Source organism: Rhinopithecus bieti, unplaced genomic scaffold, assembly GCF_001698545.2.
Source record: "Rhinopithecus bieti isolate Rb0 unplaced genomic scaffold, ASM169854v2 scaffold_9976, whole genome shotgun sequence".
NCBI classification, from domain to species: Eukaryota; Metazoa; Chordata; class Mammalia; order Primates; family Cercopithecidae; genus Rhinopithecus; species Rhinopithecus bieti.
Window position 1 is genome coordinate 1,149,249 of NW_016806761.1, and position 8,742 is coordinate 1,157,990.

General features: G+C 36.4%; 1 pseudogene; it reads right to left on the minus strand.

The window, feature by feature from the left end:
* Positions 1–8,173: 8,173 nt before the first annotated feature.
* Positions 8,174–8,742, minus strand: part of LOC108533141 (probable ribosome biogenesis protein RLP24 pseudogene) — a 2,683-nt pseudogene continuing 2,114 nt past the window's right edge.

An 8,742-nucleotide genomic window follows, 5' to 3' on the forward strand; every position in this document is an offset into this window, starting at 1 on the left:
TTTTCTGATTGACAATTGGTTGAGTTTATCTAAAGACCTAGGATCAATAGAAAAGAAATGTTCAGGTTAAGATAAAAGATTGTGGAGACCAAGGTTCTTTTGAAGTCTTATAGTGGCTGACCTTAGAGACAATAGATGACAAAAGTTTCCAATTCAGAACTTTAAAAAGATGCTAGACGCTGACTTAATCTTTTCAGGATTGGGAGAATCCTGAAGAAAATGATTTAACTATGTTATTAGAGAGTCTTTACAGATGCACATTTTCCCCCACAAAGGACAGCTTTGCAGGGCCATTTCAACATATGGCAAATAAACATGTTTTGGGGTAAAATATTTTGATTTTCTTGCTTGTCTCATAATGTTATGCCAGAGTCAGGTTGGAAAGAAAGTCACAATATATAGGGCTAAATAAAACCTATCTGATGAGAATTTATGGCTTGTAGGACATGACTTCTCAGACCTTTTAGACAGGAATTTGGGCAAGATTTAAAAAAAAAAAAATTGGAGCTTAGTCCTCACACAGAATGTTGTAAACATATGTTTAAAAAATATATTTATACAATACTTTTATAAAACATGTATTGTAAATAAAGCTGACATTCTACTGAGATTACGTATTTGGAAAACATAGATTTTGATGATTAATGAGCAACGAGCATGAATTTTTCTTTGCTTCTTTTATATTCTGCTTGACTTACATGGAAGGAACACAGGTATTAGAATTGGACCCATCTGGTTTTGAATTCTGACTTTGCTAATTACACAACTCAGTTTCCTCATCTATAAAACAGAGATAGTGATAGCTCTTTCATGGGGTTATTATGAAAACTTGGAAAATTCTATTGCTTTTAATTGCATTCTCCGGATTTGTGACAAGCAACCTTTTCCTAATGTCTTTTCCCCTACTTAGGGTCAGTGGGAGGATTTGTGGTGCTGGTGATGTTTTATATCTTGATGTGAGAGGTAGTTACATGTGGAGAATTTATTTTATAAAAAATTAGTGAGCTGCACATTTAGGGTCTCTGCCTATATGTTATTTGTATTAAAAGGTTTTCTAGATAAATACCATTTTATTTTAAAATTCAATGCTGAATGACTAGAAAGTTTCTGTAGGCCATAATTAAAAGACACATCATTATTTCAGAAATCCTAAAATGTAGACCAAAGAAGAATACAATTTACAATGTATTCATGCATTTATATATTGTTTTCATTGAGATATAATTGATAAGCAAAAATGTACAGAGTTTAAATGTATGATTCAATAAGTTTTGATATCTATATACATTCATGAAATTAGAGCCCCAGTCAAGATATAGAACAGTTCTATCACTGCTTCAAGTTTCCTTGTGTTTCTTTCCAGTCAATGGCCTGCCTAGAGGAAACCAATTGCTCTATACGGCCCACTGAGTTAGTAGTGCCTGTCCTTGAACATCTTAAATAGAATAATGCAGCATACATATGCTTGTATTTGTCTTCCTTCACATGTCATAATGTTTTTGATACTCATTCAAGTGTTGAATGCACTAATGGTTAATATTTTATTTTATTAATATACCACATTTATTTATCTATTTCCCTGTTATTGAATATTTGGGTTGTTTCTAGTTTAGGGTTATTATGAAGAAAACTGTTCAACATTCCTGCACAAGTCTTTCTTGAAATATGTGACTTGTCTAAGAAATCTTTGCTTAACTTCAGGTGATAAAGATAGTTTCCTGCATTTTCTTCTAGAAGCTTTACCTTTTTCTTTTATGTTTGTCTATGATCTATCAAATAAATTTTTGTGCATACTGTGAGGTAGGGATCAAAGTTCATTTTTTTCCAGCTGCATTTGTTGAATGAAATCTTTTCTTTCCTCATTGGATTACCTTGCCTCACCTATTGACTGTCAACCAGCTGTAAGTATGTAGGTCTATGTCTGGGCTTTCTATTCTGTTTTATCTCCTTACTTACTCTTATGCCAATAACACATGACCTTGATTACTGTAGTTTTAGTGTCTCATTATGTAGTAGATATCTATCTATCTATCTATCTATCTATCTATCTATCTATCTATCTTTAGGTAATGCTAATGCAATTTATAAACCACTCTACAATGGAGATGAACTGCATCTAGTGTCCTAGGTGGTAACTTAATTTTATGTTTGATGATAAAGAATCACTCATATTTCAAAAATCTTCTAGGTAATATACCTTAAAATATAGAAGTGTGTATGATACTCAATAAAAAATTTAATGCTGTTTATTAGATGAATTTCTAATGGCTTTGTTGACATTTCTATCTTTCCTAGGAAGGCAGTTCTGAGTAGCAACTCTGACCACATCAAATAGTGGCTTTGGGTATAGAGTAATTGGTGACTGTGTTTTTATTTATTTTACATTTTGGTCCCCAATGGAACTTACAGCAGTCTTGGTTGCCTTTCCAAATATCTGTCTTTCTCTCTTTCTTCTTTGCTGATTTTTATACTTCATTTTCTTCTGTACTTTTTTTTTTTTTTCAAAGGAAGTTATGTTACAATCTCAACCCAGGGTAAATATAACTAGCCTTAAGGTAATTAGGCGGTCTAATTTCCCTTTTGTCAGTGACTGGTTGAGATATGGGAATGTGATGCATTTCTAGCCAATGAGAGGTGATGGAGAAACAGCTTTGGGATTCCTGTGAAAGAATTTCCAGGTGATAAAAAGAAAACCGGAGATTGGGGGCAAAGTAGTAATTTATATGCTGCTTCTGTTGCTTCTGGATGTTGTCATGTCAGATTGTGCTGCCTGGAACTGTTGTAGCCATCTTATGATCATGAGGTTTACAAGATAACTTGCTGAATTAAACAGAATGGAGAGAAGAAAGAAATCTGAGTCCTCAAAGAAATGGATGGAGCTAAAAATCGTGTCCTAATCTGTCTCCAGTCTTCCAGTTATGGGAGTTAATACATTTTGTTCACTGTTTAAATCACTTGAGTTGGGTTTTCTCTTATTGTTTCCCAAAGCATGGTATCTGATAAAACCATATTGCATTTTAGCAGCTCTTTGATGAGCTAAGAACTCATATTGAAAATGTTAAATAAACAAACCATTAGCTGAAGGACTAAAGTATGAGGAAAAACATAATTTATTGATAAATTCTAGCTCTTGGGATATATGATTCTAAAAAGAGGAAGGGCCGGGCATGGTGGCTCATGCCTGTAATCCCAGCATTTTGAGAGGCCGAGGCGGGTGGATCACCTGAACTCAGGAGTTTGAGACCAGCCTAGCTAACATGGTGAAACCCTGTCTCTACTAAAAATACAAAAATTAGCCAGGTGTGGTGGTGGGTGCCTGTAATCCCAGCTACACAGAAGGCTACACAGGAGAATCACTTGAACCCAGGAGAAGGAGGTTGCAGTGAGCCAAGATTGCACTATTGCACTCCAGCCCGGGCAACAAAAGCGAAATTCCATCTCAAAAAATAAATAAATCAAATAAAAAATTAAAAGAGGAAAAATGCTTTATAAAGTATGAAAAACATTTCATGAAGTTTTTATTGCTATGTCTTGGAATACAGTTACTTATGAACTAGGTAACTGTAGATGAATTGACTAGAAAATGGAGATTAAGAGAAACAAAACCAATTGCAGATACTGACAGAATGTCTATAATCATACATTTCCCTTGCCTGATGAGCCATTGGGGTTAGAGAGTTGGGTAAGGTCTGAGCTTGCAAAGACATCAAGTGGCTCAGCTAAGGGGGCAGAGAGCAAGGCAGGGCTGGACAGAAGCAGCTCCAGTTTCTGTATAGAGGGGGCTTAAGGGATATAGGCAAATTGGGGCTTGGAGTTGCTTTTGCAAATAACTTTTCCTATCTGTCATCCATATCAAAGAATAGGGATAGGACAGGAGCCATGGAGTTAATTACCTCCTTTGGTGCAATGACTAAGGCCAGGCTAGTTGTCCTGCTTTGGGTTGAGAAAACCCACAGTCATTAAAAGCAAGTCAATCTCAACATCTACAGCTACTTTATTTTAAAATGAAGTTATTATTTCGAGTCAAAAGTGCAAAAAGAATTTCTGAAGAGTTTCTAAGGCAGAAAATTTCAATTCAGATTGGTTTGAAATCACAGGTAGTCTTTCAGTTTTCAATTTCATCAGAGGTGATGCTTCATAATTTGAACTTTTGATGCTGAAAATTGAACTGAAAATGCGACTCTCCTATAGTTCAGCCACTCTGCCTTATTGGTATTATTATTATTATTAGGTTATCTTGTCCAAGGTGGAGAAGAAAGAGAGACCAGTCTTTGCCTTTGAGATATACAACCACCATCCCAGGAAATACCTTTTCCAAATAACCTGTGCATGGTGGCGGGTGGGGTGTTCTATTGATTTGGACACGGTCTTTTCCACACTCAGGCACAGGGTCTTTTTTGGTGAATTTCTACCTTTTAAAATTCTTCCAGTGGAAAGAGAATCAACATGGCTATTATAGAGGGGACAACTGCATGCAATTCACAGAGCAAATTGCCTGATTTTATTTTAACCCTTGTACACAGGCAGGGTTGGGAATTTATTGGAGGACCTGTCTTTCTTGCTAACATGTTAAAGTGACATTCCTCTTTTGTTAATACATTTACGTATTTACAAAGGTCTCTAGAAAACAATGTGAAAACTAGTTGCAACTCATGCTTACCCGGCCATGAGATGAATCTAGGATTTAAAAAACAGTGTATCCTTAACTCATCTAAAACTATAGACGAAAGAAAAGACCCCAGTGAATATTTTCTATTTTAAAGTTAATGTTAGTGACTACTATCTTTCTTTGTGTCAGGTTCTCTCTCTGTGGGGGGTGTGTGTGTGTGTGCGTGTGTGTGTATGTGTGTGTGTAGCAGTGCAACCTTCAGGATAAAGCTTTTTCTACCATACTTGGTATACTTTTTAACTTGAGGGAAAAAATACTACCAGTTTACAAAAAATTGAGGACTGCATCTAACTAATCACAGAAAATTGTATAAAAGAGCTTAGCCCTAAAGCATATGTGGGTCATACTAAAGTAGATGCCAGGCAGGGCCCTGGGCTCATTGTTCAGAGCCTGTTCAAATCATGTTGCTGTAGTCAGTGGGATAGTGGGTTCACTCATAACATGCTACATATTGATAATGTTGAATGGTACGTAATTTTTTTGCACTTATTGCCAATGTGAGACACTTCTGGTTTGACCAGTGAGGGGCAATGAGAACGGTTCATTGTTATCATGTGACAGACTTAAAAATATTGAAGGAGGGGTGCATCCCATGGGCCGTGTTCTTCTCCACCCTTAGAGAAGTGCCAAGTTCGCATGACTCCTTTCATACATCAAGATAGTGGAGATTGGGGTGAGCAGATGGAGAAATCAACGCCAGTGATTTTGGAAAGAGGTTGAGGGAGGGGAAGAGTCAGGAGAAAATGATGATCTTAAAGAGGGCTTGAGGGAAAGAAAAGAGAGATTTGGACCACCGTGAGTGGGATCCTGAGAAGAAAAATGGGAAAACATAATCTTTAGTATTTGTGTGTGTGTGTCAATCAATTTATATTTCCACTTTCTGAAATCTTCAGAAAAACTCCAATCAAAATTGCCTTTTGCCACTGTCAACAGCAGGAGACGAATCAGTTTTATAAATGAAGGAGCGTTTATTCCACTTTACACCAAATGTTTTTGCCAGTTGCTTTTCAAGCTTCCAGATAAGTTGTTAAAAAGTTTCTTGAAATTATTCTCTGGTCTTGTTTAGCTATTAGGCAAAGGGTCCTGTAGCTTAGTGAAGGTCTGAGAGTGGGCACCTGGCCCAGATCTGGTTGATTGGACTTAAGAGAACTCTGTTGGAGTCTTCTGGAAGAGATGTTTTCTAATAAAAAGAGAGGGTTGTCTACAAAGAAACGGTTTCCTTCTGTCCTGGATGCCTCTTTGCTCCTGCTTTCTGTGGTGTTGTAATGAACATGACTGTATTAGTCCATTCTCATACTGATATAAAGAACTGCCCGGAACTGGGTAATTTATAAAGGAAAGAGGTTTAATTGACTCACAGTTAGGCATGGCTGGGAAGCCCTCGGGAAACTTACAATCATGGCAGAAGGTGAAGGGGAAGCAAGGCATTTTCTTCACAAGGTGGCAGGAAGGAAAAGTGCCAAGTGAAGGGGGGAGAGCCCCTTGTAAAACCATTAGATCTCGTGAGAACTCACTCGCTATCAGAAAAACAGCAATGGAGAAGCTCACTCACTATCAGAAGAACAGCACGGGAGAAATCACTCAATTACCTCCATCTGGTCTCTCCCTTGACACGTAGGGATTATGAAGATTACAATGCGAGATGAGATTCCCACAAAGTCAAACCATATCAATGACCATGAAGTGGCCCTCCAGCGATGGAAGGATGCCTGCTGATGGTGGAATGGGAGGGTGGAAAGCCTTGGTCCTTTATGGCAATGTTGAGCTATTTAACTAGTTCCAGATTGTCTACTTTGGAGCACTGTTTCAAGTTTTCTAAGTGCTGTTTCTAATTGGTACACTTCTCTGTATTTCTCGGCTTTTGTTAATCAGTAATAAATACTCTTATGGTTAAGCACTGACATTTAACTCTGACATACAGCCAAAGGTGTTAGTAACTGGCACACAACACATTTGAAATTTTGCCATTTGTAACCACTTATTTATAAGGTGTGATCAAACAAAACAGAAATATATTGGAAATTAGAGCTTGTAGAAAACTGCAACTGTCATCTATAACATTTAGTTTTCAATGTCTGTGCTCATAAGAATCATTTGGCTTCACTGATTGACTTTATAATAGGCAAATATCACAAATGAACTCAAATTATAAATTTTAATTAGTAAAATTTTGCAATTTGCCTGTTTTACAATTTGGTTCCAATTAAGATTTCATTTGAAAAAAGCTAAAATAATTGAAAACCACAGCAAAAGCCAAAGGGAAGCAGGGTAGTTGAATTCATGTTTGTGTATATATGCATGTAGTGATCACTGCATTCATCTGATCATTTAAATTCATTAAACCCCTCCTATGTGACATCAACTGTACCGTGGGCTAGAGATTGAGAACTTAATAGAACACAGACTCTGACATCTATGTCAGGGACTCCATTTTGGTAAATGGCAACCACAATTCAGTAAGATGTTTAGGCTGAAAGCCATGTTGTCATTCTTGAATAGTATGTTTCTCATGCATCCTATTTGTAATCCATCAGCAAAGCATTTTGGGTCCCCCTTTACAGCACTACCTGACTTTAACCTCTTTTCATGTTCTTCATTATCCCCACCCTAGTTCCAGTCAACATTATCTTCCACACTTATCCTTCTGTATGGTTTCTTCCCATATGGTAGCCAAAATGATTTAAAAAGAAGAACATAAAGGAGGTCATGACATTCTGTTCGTTTTAGCTCTTCCATGGCTGTATAGTACTTTTCTTATTTACTTTTAAGTGGTATTACTTTTAAGTGGTAAAATGAACAAATGTTGTACCCATAAATTCTACTTTCCAAAACAGGAGCTTTTAAAAGAAAATCACGTAATAGTTTTTAAAAGGCACTGGGATTCCTCTGCTTCTAGATCATTGCTTGGCTAGAAAAATAAAGTTTGTTCTACCAGGAATGACAAGTTAGAACTGAGTATTCTCCAAATTGGAAATTCTAGAGTGTAGGGTCACTCCGGGCAAAGATTATTCAGTTCTCATCCTCAACTACCTATCAGAAGGGTTAAACCAGGTCAAAACAGTCCAGCATAATTAGGCTTCATCAAACAATGTCATTATGCTCTTCTAAGATGCAAATAAACCAAATAGGAAATACTAAAATCAAAATAATATTTGACACTGTCATACAAATTGTCAGTTCCTTGTTGTATCCCCCCCTTCTATAACATTAATAAAGGGAATATTTTACTGCAGAGAATATTTTATTTTATACATCACTAGCCATGAATTTTTGCCATTAGTTATTATACAAATGCTGCCTAGTGCCATTATCCAAATGGCATAAGCATTTTATGTCCACAATTCACTTCTATAGTTATAAGTAGAATTTTCATGATTTACGTAAGTACATCTATCAGTGAAGATTTAATACTGAGATGCAATCTAACATCCGTATATCTGATGTTTTGTAGAAAAGATATATTTTAATCTCTTTTCATTTAAGTGACCTTACATAAAAAATAAACTAATAATTTAGCAGTTCCAAGTCTCCAAAGGGCATTTTCAAATGTACATAAAAGAAATGGTCACAGAGATGTTTAAGAAGCATCTTCATGTCCACATTCCCTTGTAACTGTTGTACCATTTTCTCCTCCAACTGCTTCCCTTTGCCTGCAAGAGGGGCTCGGATAAGATGGATGTTTTGCTTGACTTCTTTGATATCCTGAACTTTCTGTAGCTCTTTATTCTTCTTCAATCTGTTCGTTATACATTTAGCTTGGTGTTTCTGTTTGATCTCTTCAACTCTCTTCGTTGCATCAATAGTTTTATTCCATAGCTCTCGTTGGTATGTGATAGGTTCATTTCTACATTTTTCAAATTCAAACGAATTATGTACTGTAAGTTTTTACCAGCTGCTTCCGGAATGCTTTGGTCACCCAACTTTGCGAGGATTGTGCTTCTTTTTAAAGTTTTCATGGCATTTAGATTTACAAAATCTGAACACCTTGCAATCATTTTGGACAAACATCATGCCGTGGCCAGGGTAGATGGGCCCTGAATAGAAATAACGCTTTTTTTTTTTTTTTTTTTTTT